This window comes from Neophocaena asiaeorientalis, unplaced genomic scaffold (genome assembly GCF_003031525.2).
Source record: "Neophocaena asiaeorientalis asiaeorientalis breed wild unplaced genomic scaffold, Neophocaena_asiaeorientalis_V1.1 scaffold45, whole genome shotgun sequence".
NCBI classification, from domain to species: Eukaryota; Metazoa; Chordata; class Mammalia; order Artiodactyla; family Phocoenidae; genus Neophocaena; species Neophocaena asiaeorientalis.
This window is the reverse complement of record NW_020174642.1, coordinates 2,476,081-2,492,390: the sequence shown is the minus strand read 5'-3', so window position 1 is coordinate 2,492,390 and position 16,310 is coordinate 2,476,081. Positions and strand designations below refer to the sequence as shown.

The 16,310-nt window shown below is 38.0% G+C and overlaps 1 protein-coding gene across 3 annotated transcripts in view; it reads right to left on the bottom strand.

Annotated features, from left to right (window-relative positions):
- ITSN1 (intersectin 1) overlaps positions 1–16,310 on the bottom strand; it is a 223,768-nt gene that overhangs the window by 164,845 nt on the left and 42,613 nt on the right. The gene's annotated exons all lie outside the window — the stretch shown is intronic.

Here is a 16,310-nt window from a genome sequence, read left to right as displayed (position 1 = left end):
TGATGGGCTTCTCCCTATGATGATCAGATATATCTAGTCACCTGTTCACTGGGAGATCTCCAAATGTCAGATTTTTTTCTATTGAAGCTATATTCAGCTAGATGTGGTATTCCAGCTGGCTTCTGGGGAGGAGTGGAGAAGGGAGAAAGAAGTGAGGGGCCTAACTTCAGTGAGTGGACTTATATACAATCCCTTTATTTTCAACCCCATGTTTCACCCCTCTAGTCTGGAGCATCTCTGGCCTAGTGCTCTTCACATCTCCCCAGAGGAAGGGGGCTGACGTAATCACCTGTCTGCTGGGGTGCAGGAGAGAATGGTTCAAAATGTCTGAGACACAGACTGTTGAAGAATTTTGATTTTCAGCTGCAAAACTGACCTAGGAATGCCAGGAGCCTCCAAGTACTCTGGGCCTGGGACAAGCTGGCTTGACCTCATCTTTATTTGTAGGCACTGTTTATCTACCTCTGAACTCAAATTAACACTCCTTTCCAAAGTTATGTTTCTCTTTACAAAAAATTGTCAAAATCTTTTGTCACTGGGGACTTCCCTGATGGTACAGTGGTTAAGAATCCGCCTGCCAATGCAGTGGACACGGGTTCAAGCCCTGGTCTGGGAAGATCCCACACGCCACAGAGCAACTAAGCCCCTGCGCCACAACTACTGAGCCTGAGCTCTAGAGCCCGCGAGCCACAACTACTGAGCCCCTGTGCCACAACTACTGAATCCCACGCGCTTAGAGTCTGTGCTCCGAAACAAGAGAAGCCACTGCAATGAGAGGCCAGTGTACCACAATGAAGAGTAGCCACTGCTCGCTACTAGAGAAAGCCCGCGCGCAGCAACAAAGACCCAACACAGCCAATAAATAAATACATACATATATTTATATTAAAAAAAATCTTCTGTCACTATCTTCTCTACTGTTATCTTTTTCCTTAGGAGTTAACATCTTTTAGCTGCCTATGTGATTATGGCAGACATCAGGGAAGGAGAAGAGAAAACACATGTGGTCAAGCCACCACAATGAACTGAAAGTCTGTGAGTCCAGTGATGAAGCAGGCCACTTCTCACTGCCAATTCCCTTTAAAAACTACAGCTGCTATTCTGTTCTTCCACTATTTCTCAGTCAATATATTATGTAGGTAAGCTTGATAATTTTCCAAAAAATTTTAGTTTTCCACCTCACTTAATCTTCATAATGTCCTTGAAATTGACAAGTCATACGTCTTTTGAGCTGAATCCCCCCAAAATTACAGAACAAGACTGTAAAGAATATGCAAAAATTCTTCACCAAAGAAGAATTCAAAGCTGAAACTCAAAAATATATAACAAAGGATATACATTGGCAAAAACATAACCAAGGGTTTATGCAGAAGTCAAGGTTAATTTAACATTTGAAAATAAATTAATGTAATCAACCATATTAACAGAATAAACCAAAAAGCTCATATAATCGTTTTTCCATAAATGTGGGGAAAAAAAGCCTTGACAAAACCTCAACCCCTAGGGATGATAAAAACTCTCAGGAATCTAAGATTAGTAGGAAACTTCCTCAAACAGATACAGGGCATCTATGAAAAAGCTATAGCTAGCATCATAGTTAAAGGTTAAAGACTAAATTTCTCCCCCCAGAGATCAGGAAGAAGGCAAGGATACCTACTTTTACCACTTCTATTCAACATTGTTTTGAAGGTTCTAGCCCTGAAATAAGGTAAGAAAAACAAACAGACAAAAAAAGAAAAAAAAAGACAAAGATTTTTTGAAAATCTATAAAACTCTATTTACAGATGATATAACTGTTTACATAGAAAACCCCAAGAAATCTACAAAATAGTACAATAAGTGAATTTGGCAATATCACAGGATGAAACGTTGATATCAACTGAATTCTTATATATGAACAATAATTGGCAATTGAAATGAAGACAAACAATCCCTCTTATAGCAGTGCCAAAAAAATGTAAAAGTCCTAGGTATAAATTTAACAAAAGACATCCAAGGCCAAGGTCTCTATGCTGAAAACTACAAAATATTGCTTAAAAAATAATTAAAGAAGACCTAAATAAATGGAGAGATATACTATGTTAATAGAAAGATTCAATATTGCTAAAATGGCAATTCCCGCCAAATGGATCTATATATTCAATGCAATCCCAATTAAAACTGCAGCAGGCTTTTGAGTAGAAATTGGCAGGCTGATATTGACATTTGCTTGCAAATGCAAAGGACCTAGAATAACCACAGCAATTTTTAAAAAGAACAAAATTGGAGAATTTATTCTACCTGATTTCAAGGTTTACTAAAAAAGCAATGTAATAACCAAGGCCTTTTGGGACTGATGTAAAGGCAGACATACCATATCAATAGAACAAAGCATTGAGAAATAGATTTACACATGTTTGGTGAATTCATTTTTGGCAACGGCAAATCACTGGAGGAAAAAAGTCTTTTCAACAAACTGAAGTAGATCAACTAGATATGGGGAGGTGGTGGAGGCGGGAGTGGGGAACACCGATCCTACTTCACAAAATACACAAAAATTAATTCAAAATGGATCAAAATTTAAATTTGGCCTAAATTTAAAACCGTATAGTTTTACACAAAAAAATTCTAAAAGATAGAATATCTTCGTGACCCTTGGGCTAGGCAACAATTTCTTAGGACACAAAAAAACATGATTTATTTTTTAAAAAAGAGAGAGAACAGGAAATTGGGCTTCATCAAAGTGAAATGTTATCTCCTTAAGAAAACAAAAAGGCAAGCCATAGACTGGGAGAAAACATTTGCAACACATACATCAGACAAAGGAACTGTACTCAGAATATATAAAGAACTCTTGCAACCTAAAATTAATAGTAAGACAAACAACTTAGTGAGGAAATTGATAAGAGATGTGAACAGACACTTCACAAAATAACTCTCAGAAACGGACAAGAAACACATGAAAAGGTGATCAACATCATTAGCCATTAGGGAAACTAAACCAAAGTGATGTGCCACTATGTTTCCACTAGAATGGCAAACATGAAAAAGACTGAGCATACCAAGTGCAGACAAAGATGTGGAACAGCTAGACTCTGCTGGTAGGAATGTAAAATGGTATAATCACATTGGGAAACAGTTTTCTTAAAAAATTATACAGCTACCATTCAACCCAGCCACTCTACTTCTCTATATTTAGCTACGAGAAATGAAGATTTCTATCCACAGGAAGATTTCTACACATATCATATCAACTTTATTTTTATTTATTTATTTATTTGCAGTACGTGGGCCTCTCACTGTTGTGGCCTGTACTGTTGTGGAGCACAGGCTCCGGACACACAGGCTCAGTGGCCATGGCTCACGGGCCCAGCTGCTCCGCAGCATGTGGGGTCTTCCCGGATTGGGGCATGAACCCGTGTCCCCTGCATCAGCAGGCAGACTCTCAACCACTGCGCCACCAGGGAAGCCCCTCAACTTTATTTTTAAGAGCCAAAAACTAGCAACCCAAACAACTGATGAATGGATAAATAAACAATGATATACCCATACAATGAAATACTATTTAGCAATAAAAAGGAACCAACTATTGCTATAAGCAATAACATGCATGAATGTCAAAATTACTATGCTTAATGAAAAAAGCAGGTATACACACACACACACACACACACACAGTATAACTCCATTTTTGTAAAAATTGCAGAAAATATTAACTACTCTATAGTGATAGAGAACCAATCAGTGATTGCCAGGAGATGACAGTAGAGGAAGGGATAGAATATAAAATCACAAAGAGGCACAGGAAAACTTTGGGGAGGAATGGAAATGTTTGCTATCGTCATAATGGTCATGGTTTCACAGGTATATCCATATGTCAAAACTGATCAAACTGTGCACTTTTTAAAAAATTAATTAATTTTTTGTGGGGGGCTGCATAGGGTCTTTGTTGCTGCATGCGGGCTTTACTCTTCGTTGCAGTGCATGGGATTCTCATTGGGTGGCTTCTCTTATTGCAGAGCACAGCTTCTAGGTGCGCGGGCTTCAGTAGTTGTGGCTTGCAGGCTCTAGAGTGCAGGCTCAGTAGTTGTGGTGCACGGGCTTAGCTGCTCCGCGGCATGTGGGATCTTCCCAGGCCAAGGCTCGAACCCGTGTCCCCTGCATTGGCAGGTGGATTCTTAACCACTGCGCCACCACGGAAGCCCAAACTGTGCACTTTAAATACATGCAGTGTAGTGTACTGATACTTCCCATTAGGTCAGAAGCCACAAAGAAAATTCTAAAAATAAAAGTCAAGAGTTTGGCAATCCTAGCAGTTGAATACAAACTAGAATATCTACGTTGCACTATCCTCTTAAGACAGTTTCCAATAACTTTCAACAAGTATTTTATCTTTAAAACACACATAAAAAAAGACTCAACTTTAAGCTCAAGTTAAAAAAAAATGGAAGGGATAGAACAAATGATGGACAGACAATACGGCTTTTGAGCAAGAATACTTAATATAATTAAGGAGTTTACAATGACCTCATTTGACTCAATAGAAAAATAATGTAATAACAACAACAATTTTTAAATGGGCAAAGGACCTGAACAGACACTTTTCCAAATAAGACATACAAATGGTCAACAGGTACACTGAAAAGGTGCTCAACATCACTAATGATCAAGGAAATGCAAATCAAAATCACAATGAAGTATCACTTCACTCCTGTTAGGATAGCTATTATCAAAAAGAGATAACAAATGCTGGCGAGGATGTGGAGAAAAGGAAACCCTTGTGCACGGCTGTTGTGAAATGTAAATTGGTGCAGCCACTGTGGAAAACAGTAGGGAGGTTCCTCAAAAAATTAAAATAGAACTACCATATGATCCAGCAATGCCACCTCTTGATACATATCCAAAGGAAATGAAATCGTTATGTCGAAGAGATATATGAACTTCCATGTTTGCTGCAGCATCGTTAACAATAGTCAAGACATGGAAACAACATGTGTCTGCGGATGTATAAACAGATAAAGAAAATGTGGGATACATATACAATGCAATATTATTCAGCCTTAATAAAAGAAGATCCTGCCATTTGTGACATGGTTAAACCTGGAAGACATTTGCTAAGTGAAATGAGCCAGACACAGAAAGACAAATACTATGTGATCTCACTTTTATGTAGAATCTAAACGAGCCAAACTCATAGAATCATAAGGCAGAACAGTGTTTGCCAGGGGCGGGAGTAAGGAATGAGGAGACCTGGTCAGAGGATACAAACTTTCAGTTATAAGATGAGTAAGTTCTGGGGATCTAACGTGTAGCATGGTGACCACAGCTAATAATACTGTCTCGTATACCTGAAATGTGCTAAGAGAATAGATCTTAAGTGTGCTCACCACACACACAAAAAAATGGTAGATAAGGTGTGGATGTGTTAATTAGCTTGACTGTGGTAGTCCCTTCACAATGTATACACATACTGAATGCTGTACATCCTAAATATATAAGCTTTTGTCAATTATACCTCAAGAGAGCTGGGGGTAAAAAGGAGTTTATAATTAAACAGGGGATGGAAAAATCACATCAAAAATCTGTGTGTATGTGTGTGGGTAAAGGGAGAGAGAAAATGTAGGTGACATAATAATTCACTAAAATTGTATTATTAAATGCTACTAACACGCCTGACCTGTATTAACCAATTTAATCCAATTGACAACACTATGGGTTAAATAATATTACTATCCCATCTTAGGGATGTGAAAACAAAGGCACAGTTTATATAGTCATTCAAATTTCCTGAAGGTTTGAAAATTTTCTACATGACGGAACAGAGAGTCAGTCTTGTTTCAGTGCTCATGTATAACCTCATACTTTTAGGATTAAGAACTTAATGGAATATTCCTGAAGTAGTTAGCCTGGTAAACCTTCCAGGGTAGAGCTGGGGGTGGGGAGTGAGAGGATACTGTCCCAAGGAATAAAAGCGCTGGAAAGCAAAAAAACGAGGGAAGGGAAAGCAAGTGGGTTTGTTTGCTTGTTTTTCATAAACTTATTTATTTATTTATGGCTGTGTTGGGTCTTCGTTGCTGCTCCGCGGGCTTTCTCTAGATGCAGCGAATGGGTCTACTCTTTGTTGCAGTGCACAGACTTCTCATTGCGGTGGCTTCTCTTGTTGCAGAGCATGGGCTCTAGACGCGTGGGCTTCAGTAGCTGTGATGTGTGGGCTTCAGTAGTTATGGCACGTGGGCTCAGTAGCTGTGGCTCGCAAGCGCAGGCTCCGTAGTTGTGGCGCACGGGCTTAGTTGCTCCGCGGCATGTGGGATCTTCCCGGACCAGGGCTCGAACCCGTGTCCCCTGCATTGGCAGGCGGATTCTTAACCACCACGCCACCAGGGAAGTCCTGTTTTTTTAAAGTGTCACAGCAGACCACAGAGGAAACTGAATGCAGGAAATAAGTTTAACAGAATTTTGCTAGGTAAGTCCAAAGAGCTTTTACTTCTTATATGAAAAGTAAAATGTAAGCATTTATCAAACGGAAGTTGAAAGTCTTATATTAAAAAAACAAAAACTAACAGAGCAGTTTAAAAAAACAAAAAAGGAGTGAGTGAAGGCAGAAGTTCAACCCATATGATGGGATTTCAGCGGGGTACGGTGTGTTACCTACAATGAAAACATACATAAACGTAGGAATCTACCTGGAAGAAAACAGAGAAGGGTTTTCTTCTCCCTAAGGCACCTGGCCCTACTGCCTGGGAAGCAGGGAGGCAGGACCACTGCCCCAGAACAAGTGCAGAAAGCTCAGCAGCTGATGCAGTGCTTCCGGGGGGAAGATCTGTTCATACAGGCAGAGAAGGTAGCCACCACGCACACAAGCATGCCCACCCCATTTTATTAACAGCTTAGTGTTTGTATTTCCTCAATATACAACCGTGCCTTCCTTTGCACACTTTACATTTTAATACATACTTTCCCAAAGTTAGTAAAACCTTTCATAAACACATTGCTGGCTTAGATACTAATTTTCAGAGTGAGGCAAACACTCCTATATTTACATATAAAAGATAGAAAAACACTCAGACATATTGAGTAATCAAGGAACAGGTAAATAGTGGTTTGAAAGGCTTGGCTAAATGTTAGGATTTTTAAGCCAAAAGCTAAAACATGGTTGAGAAAAGTCTTCAACCTTTCTTCATTTCAGCTTCAGAAATGAGAGCTGATTATAGAAAGCTGAAAAAATAAGTACGACCCCTAGTTTCACTATGTACATTAAAATCCCAAATGTTGATGTATTTCAAGTAGAAGACACCTCTATTAATGTATATGTATAAAACAGGTAGATCATCCTTAAAACAGTATTTATTAAAATGTCACTTTGCATGATAAAAAACTGTTAAAACAGGTTTGTTATTTGATTTCCAATGTTTTGCTATCATCGATAAAGGGAGATTATTCAGAAAATATTAAATGATTTCAAAATACAAATATGAAACGTGTATAACTGGTTTCTAGCACGCAACAGACACTAAAATTTTAGACACTATAATACTAAAAAAGGCAAAAACTAATCATGAGGAATAAAATTTCTAAACAATTATTGGCATAATTTAAAACTTTTAACCTTATATTAAATAATTAAACTATTTAAGATGTCTTTAAAAACAAGTATGTCACATTATTCTTCTGAATTTCCTGAAAGTTTGAAAATTTTCTAACATGTTTTAAAATTAAAGGGGGGAAAGGGTAAATATAAAAAGAAGTATCGAGATGAAATGAGATAATTCAAACATATACTCATTCACAGAAAAAGAAATCCTCACAATTATGCAATTCTAATAATTAGCAGAATTCTAACAACCAAAGCAGGGCCAGTTAAGGATTAATGACTGAAAGACCAAAAGGAGATTATGAATATACAGTATCTGTTTTTTACTTAATTAATGCCCATTCCCTCCCAGAATCTTGGAATCATCTTATATACATAAGGAAAACAAGTCCCAACAATTAGACAAGCAAAGGCTATAGGAGAGGCAGAGACCTGGGCTGTGCTGTGAACACGGCCACTGACTTATGTTGCTGGATTCATAACCAGAGAACACCTGGTCTCAATATTTAAAGATACACTCTTGGTAGAGAAGGCATTTTATGTATAATGGAACATTATAAACAAATTAGGCTTACATTCTCCCACCTATTCTCCTTAAATGTACAGTATTCCAACAGTTCTAGATTGCAGGAAACTACTTTCGTCACCACAGAAAGGCAAGCTGGCTAGAAGGTATCAGAGGCCAGAGAGGTAAGGAAACAAAAGACCTATTCTTCCTCATATTTAAAATAGACTTAGTTTTTGGCTTGCATTTTAACAGGTCTATTGTCTACACCCAGTTCACAGTGTCCTTTCCCAATATTCAGGCTAATTTATTTGAAATAGGTTTTCATGGTACTAAGGCAATAAACTTTAAATTCACTTCTTATTAAAAAAATTTTTTTTAAATTTTGTTGTAAAGTTGATCAAAAGGTTTAGTTTTAGGTGAAAGGACCTACAGGATGGGAAGGTACAGAATAGAAATTGTAAATTTCTAGAAATTTGGCATCAATGAAACATAGAGAAAGAAAGTGTCAAAATGTGGGAGAAATAAAAAAATAAATAAATAAAATAAAAAAAAATGTGGGAGAAAAATGAAAATATATGTATAAATATCTTGAAAAATATACTCAGGAACACATAAAAGTATATAATATACTCATATCATGATACTGTCTCATATTTGAGAGTTGTGAGGGTCTGGTTTAAGGCACTGTTCTGCCCATATTCATCCCTGTTCTAGAATAAAAATTAAAAGGAATCACAAAAAATAAAAATAAAAACAAACTATTGTCCCCACACCTCTTAGTTTTGGAGGCCTTTACATTTCTAAAAAATTTTAATTAGAAAACCTTAAAAAAAAAAAAGGAAATCTCTTTTATTAAAAAAAAAAGTCTGCAATGAATGGAAAACAACTAGAAGAGCCTATATCCCTGCTTTATAAGCAAGTCTTACACCAAATTCCACTCCTGTGAAAAATGAGCAGGAGATGAACAAAAGGCAGAAAGTTGCCCTGTAAGATTACACATAAAGGCAGGATGTAAACAAAGCTCTTTTGAAACACAAGAGAAAAGGTACTGAAAGCCACACAATAAATGGACAAAGAAACTGACAAATCCCAAACATACAACCAACCTGATCAATGCTGAATTGTCATGTCTGAAGTCATGGACCTCCAATGTAGCTTATAAATGTGCTACTGTTTGAAGCTGAACAAGATGACCTGTAAGGACGTGCAGCTTGTTCATGAGTAAGATTTTAAAACTGCATGAAGGGTGAAGAACCCAATGAAAAAGAGAACTAAGTTCAAAGAGACATTGTCAACGTTGTCTGAGAAGCTGTAGTGAATATTCAAGTTGTCCTCTCAAAAGAGAACAGGCGTGCCTCCCAGATTTTTGTTGTTGGGGGAAGGGTTGGTGGCAGGGGACAGAGGTGAGAAGGGGATGCATCAGGAATGACCAGTGGTCAGCAATCACTGTCAGGCCCAGCTGTCAGCACATCCCTTGGCAACACTCACTGGCATTTCAGCCGACTTGTCCATTTACTCCTGCTTACTTTCCACAAAGAGAAACGCCAAGGAATGTCGCCTACAGAGCTCAATGAGCAGATTTTAACCTCAGTTCTTCTAAATCACCCTTCCTTTAATATTTGCAATAGGAGAGAATTCATCAGGGAGCAATAAAACCAAAACTAGCTACAAAGTTGAAAAATGAGCGACAGTGAACAAAGAGACAGAGAAAGGCATTCTTGTTCTAAGAGAGAAAAGGAAATTAACCAGCGCCTCTTTGAAGCTTATTTGCACCTCTAGACCAAAGTCACATCTGAAAAGTAAGTCATTAACTTATAGCTTGTCTAACTTTTTTTTTAAGAAATCAGATTCTAGAGCACTACAGCTGCAGACAGGATAACCATTCATAAGCCTTCAATAAAATAAATGAGGGACTTTATTTCTTCCAGAAGGTCTCATTTTCAAGAAGGTCATTAAGAATAAAACATTATCACTGAAAGGTATTGAAAGCTGAAAAAGTAATTTCTGGAAAAGAGCAGATTACCCCAAACCAAAGAGCAAACAATAAAGAATCAATGAGTGGGAGAAGGGCATTTCAGATTAAATTTTATTTTAAATATAAAACTTTTGGAATTTCAAGATTATCAGCCAAATTAATGAGATTATATATATTTAACCTACTATCAACTCACTTTCCAGTTGCTTCCCAAATAAAAATTAGTAAGTGACCAAAAATTGAAATTTCACAGGTAATTGTAAATACTTACCACATTAAAAAAAAAAGTAACGAACTAGGTAATGGGAGAACAAAATGTTGTCCTCTGTGTCATGTGGATAAATATGGTGGTCACTAAAAAGAGATGATCGAAAGGTTTTCTTTCAACTAGAAACTGAATTCTCAACACATTACGAGGCACATGCACACTTAAAAGAAAATATTAAAATAACCTTCCATGTCGTAGCACAAGAAATAATATCACACTTAGTCTTAAATCAACAGTGTACTGGTTGACTACTCTCACCTTTATCGCTAGATAATTAACTTGTAAACCTCCAAATACAGGCAGCAACCAAGCCTGGTCTTACCAGTTCAGCTGCAGGAACAGTGGTCAACCCTAGGCAGAGAAAAGTTTTAGAGAAAGCCTCAGCATTGGAAAAGAAGTCAAGGAACTACCCAGAAAGCACCGATTGTGCAAAATAGCACTGCAACACTGAAAAGAGCAAGAGAGCAGGAAGGCCTCCTGCCAGATTTTTAAGCCTCGTTCAACAAAAATAGTGCAACAGCTGCAACCGGATAAATTAAATATGAGTTTATAGATCATAGTAAAAGAAGAAGGGAAATATACGCATGCTGTACCAAAAAAACCCATGTGCTAGTGCTGATTAAATGCTCTGCATTTGAATATATTCATCAAAATTAAATTTGGCTACATGTAAGCCTTGATAACGAGTACACAACTGAGAAGCCAGCAAATATTTCACACCTTTGACATCTTCACAGATGCAGTGTGCCACAATGGACAACAATGACAATTAGACCAACTCCTGATGCCAGCAAGTGGAAACTTCAAGGGAGATTTGTTTTAATCTCTTAGTAGAGTCTTTGCTAAGGACTGGTAAGTGTTTCCCCAATCAGGAGATAAAGGAAATCTACAGAGCTACCTGTTGATAACCTGATCCACGCACAGATGCTGGTTGCCTCCTGCTACAGCTGAAGATTATTTACCAACGTGTAAAGAATGGGCGAAGTCCAAGGGAAAAGCCTTATTGCAACATCAATGAAAAGTCACTGAGTATCATGAATGCGAGTAAAGGACAATGCAGTCATTAACAAAAACCAACTGCACCCTGCTAGGTGACCTAGAGGACTTCTATGCAACACAAGATTTATCGACACAAGGAAGTTTTAGGACTAAAAAACTGTTCAATAACATTAGCATCACTAAAACACTCAGCAGACAGAAGCCAACAGAAAACCAGAGTTTTCAGAAGGCAAGAGATACATGATTCCAATCTTTAATTTCACTTCACTTGACTGAATTACACTGAAATATATTCAAGCCTGAGAAAAAAGAGAAAACCTGAAAAGAATCCTGGTCATTATTATTTACTGAGGATTTCACTCAATTTCTTTAAGTAGATCCATCTGTACCATTAAAGTACAGAAAGGAAGCTTGGAAGTTTCTGTTAAAAATCACAAATAGTGGGAGGGAGATGCAAGAGGGAGGGGATATGGGGATATATGTATACATATAGCTGATTCACTTTGTTATACAGCAGAAACTAACACAACATTGTAAAGCAATTATACTCCAATAAAGATGTTAAAAAAAAAAGGACTTCCCTGGTGGTGCAGTGGTTAAGAATCCACCTGCCAATGCAGGGGACACGGGTTCAAGCCCTGGTCCGGGAAGATCCCACATGCTGCGGAGCAACTAAACCCGTGTGCCACAACTACTGAGCCTGCGCTCTAGAGCCCGCGAGCCACAACTACTGAGCCCACCTGCACAACTACTGAAGCCCGCGTGCCTAGAGCCCGTGCTCCACAACAAGAGAAGCCACTGCAATGAAAAGCCTGTGCACCGCAAAGAATAGCTCCCGCTCGCCACAACTAGAGAAAGCCCGTGCACAGCAACGAAGACCAATTGCAGCCCAAAATAAATGAAATAAAATAATCAAAAAAAAAAAAAAGGATGCTTTCAGAAGGTAAACACACACACACACACAAAATCACAAATACACCGTGGTCTGGAACAAAACTGAAAAAGAAGAAAATCCCAGTTTTTCTCAATTTCGTATTTTCTTTAAAAAGGTTCAACTTCTCATAATATGAAAAACTTTGTAGAAGCCAATTTTATTCTCAAAATGTGAATTCCAATTCAGTTTATCTAGAATTAGAATTTAGGCATGTTTGCACATGTCAAGTTGACTGCATTTGACTTCAATGTTGTGAAATCCAGTAGAGCTACTAAGCTTTACAATTCCGAAATAACGATCAAAAGATTTTGAAAAGATAACTATTGTTACTGAAGAGAAGAAAAGTTAATTCATTCAATACGCAGCTCACTGATTAACATTCATCTACGTGGACATTATAAACTAACCCTTTTATTCCCTCTCTGACAAAGCTTTTCTGATTTCCTTTACACCTCAACCTTTAAAATGGACATTAGAAAGTTTTTGTCAGAGGGACATTTTACTTGGGAATTTGAGCCAATTTAATTAAGGTCAATCCAGCTTGAAAGCTCACCACAAAGGAATGAAGTAAAACCTCGAAATAAATAAGGTTATTATTGCAGATTTCCAATATTAATAACCGTATAGCAACTAGAGCCCACCTCACACTGCTGGCGGGAGGGCGAACTGTTACATCTCCTTTGGAAAGCAACGTGGCAAAGCTTCAAGAGTGGAAAATGTTCTTTAACCATGTAAACAATAATTCAACTCCTGGGAATCTGCCTTAAGAAAATAATCCAAAATGCAAAGACCTATAGCCAAAGCTGTTTACTGTGACTTTATTTTTCACAATTAAGAACTGAAATAATCTTCATCTAAAGCTTGTGCAATGATTCACAGTCACTACTTCCCATACCTTGCATCAAATGAAACAACCCACGGGACTGTAAAAGCCCAGAGAAAAAAGCTACCAACTCACCCAAGAGAATAAGTCACTCTTCAGAACAACTAGCAATGAGTGTGACTGAAATCACTAGCAGTATATAGATACATAGGAAACAGCATTCTAGACTAAAGAACAGGATGAAGGGCATGGGCAAAGCACCATATAAAAGTTTAATAAGCATCCAAGGACTAGTCAATAATTCTGAATGGCAGGAACGGAAAAGGGACAAGAGAACATAAGAAATGTTATACATAGGATGGGAACCCAGTAGTGGAGAGAAACCTCCAAAATGTCTTGCAATCTAAGGAACCTTGTCTTCATGCTAAAGCGGGCTTCCTTTGAACACAGACCACAGAAGCAGCAGCTATATATGCTATTTGATTTTTAATTTTTATTTCTCATAGAAAATAGAGAAAATCATACAAAAATGGTCTCTTTCAATTACTACCATTTAGAAAACAGCCCATTCATAAAGTTTACAAGGTAACTCACTCATACCTGAAGAGCTCGGCAGAGAAATAGATTGATTTTTCTCCCTTCTGTGGTTATATTTCAATAGGTGAGATCCAGAAATCTAGCTGAAAAATGTTATTCTGCTGAATATATATATATAAGAAAATAGAAATGTGTATAGATAGTCACACCATCTATCTGGAATTCTAATAACGCTAACATTTAAATCCTTCTTTATTGTAACCTGAGTATGCTGCTCCAGTGGAAATCATGGGCCTTACAACAGCATTGACAGCAGCAAGGCCACGAGTCATTCTAAAAGAGAGGTAAACTTCTACTGACTCTCACAGTAGGTTAGCAAAAATTAACTGAGCCATCACAGGCAGGAGACAGTCCAGAAAATGATCAACAGTTTGAAGCCTTCAGATGGAAAGCATCCAGCAAGCATCCAGCTCTGGTACTTACTGGCTGTGGACCTTGTATAAGATATTTAGACTATTTCTAAGCTTTAGATTCTTTATCTATAAAATGCAGATAATAATAGTACCTAATTTAAAAGCTCATAATGACAAAGACTTTCCCCTGACCAAACTTTAATCAGGCTGCTCTGAGCCCTCTTCTGGACTAGGCCTCAACCTTGGCCCTGTACCATCTTCAGTCTGCCTAGACCAGTTTTAGCAAGAATCCTGCTAGTCAGTTGAACAGAACCTCCCTACCCCTGATATCTGATCACACCTGATATCTGATCGAGTTCCTCATCTCCAGCCTTTGATGCACCAGTCTCTGTACTAGGTCAATTTAGCAAGAATCCCCCTACCCTGAAGTCTCCTCTTAGTAAACTTCCACCCACTGACCCCCTTCACCCTGCTCCTTGGCTACAGATCCCCACTCATCTTTGTTATACTCAGAGTTGAGCCTGTTCTCTCTCCTCTATTGCAATAGTCTTCAATAAAGTCTTCCTTATATTCTGACAAGTGTCAGAATAAGTTTTTCTTTAACAAGGAGGATAAAATGAGTTTTAATATAAATAAAACACTTGGAACATTAACTTATACACTTTTGTTCAGTCACGATCAACATCCAGTAAATATAAAAGAGTAACTAAATGTTTAAAGGCTAAACTGTTCAGCTTAAATCAATTAATGGCTATTTATTACACAGCAGTTATTGTGATAAACATAAAGACCCAAAGAGAGAACGATACAGGGCCTGCCTCAGAGAGCTTAAACTTAGAACAGGAAATTTAGAACAGGAACAGAGAATCACTCTACATGTGCTCATACAACAATGGACAGCAGGTCAGGGTACAAAGGCAGCAGAGAAGAGAAACTGATGAACTGAGTGTAGTGGAAGGGTCACCAGACAGGCTTTGAAGGAGGAAGAGAAGTTGCAGAATCACTTTCAAGGTGGAGGATGAACGCTCAGGAAGAAGGAAGCCATCCCAAGGGCAAAGGTGTAAGGGTGGAGTTGAGACCAGACCATGTCTCACTGGCACACTTGGGCAAGGGAGCTACTGAAAGATTTAACAGGAACGTGCCAGGACCAGAGTTACCTTTTCCAATTTACGTTTTTCCAGTCTGTCCCTCTCCAGCAACTAAGAAGCCGGATTTGGGGAGGTGGCAGCTTAAATCCAAATAAACGCACATTATGTAATTGGCAAGAAAATGTAGATACTTCCCATCAACAAGCACAAAATGGACAAGGGAAAAAAATAGAGCACAGTTTGTAGAAACACACCAAGGGAAAAAGAGCCAAAATTAATATGTCAACATTAGGCAACCATAATGATTTTATTTACTGTACAACTATTACAGATTGGTAACTATTAACTACTGAACTATCCTTACAAAAAATTGAATTTACCCCTTGTAGGGCTCTACCCACACTCCCTCTCTGTCCTCCCTTCTTGACCTGGCTAACTCTTCCTGCTCTTCTAAACTTGGGCCACATGTCCTGTTTGGAGGCTGGAATGGTTTTAAGTGGATTTCCTCTATTGTTCCCTTTGCACACTCTAAGCTTAGAACTAAATCCACTGTAAATTGCTTGTTAACTGCGTGCTCCTTAGACAAGACTTTGGTCCCTTGAGAACAAGGACTTGTTTCTGCATTTCTAGCACCTGTTACATGGTTTGGCCCATGAATGACACACAATGTGTACTGAATGAATAGGTCTTAGAACGAGTGAATAAAGTAAATACTGAGAATTCCATGTGATCACCCTTCCACCTTCAGGGGTCACCTGCATAAACTGAGGACTAAACAAGGAGTCTTTCCCCAGTCAGATTCCTGATATTGTATAATCCTGCAAATGTTCAGGAGCCAGACCAATTTCAATTTTCCAAAGTGACAAATATCAAAGCAAAAACCAAATCTTGATTTTAGAAGTTCCAAGGAATAAAAATAATTCCAAGGAATACAACAGAAATGAACTTGTTCCCTACATTTCACAGTACTATATTAGCCATGTTAATTTTCAAATCAATTATCTGGAGTTAAGACAGAAATACATAAAACATAGACCAACTAATGAAGCTGATGCTCAAGCAAATGCCTTTTCAAAAAAAAAAAAAGCTATGAATGAAAACACTAATGACTTTTTAACTTAATATTTTAACAGAGGCAAGGCAGCTTTTTTTTTTTTTTTTTAAGATAAACCAGACATCATGTTCTAGAAATTTG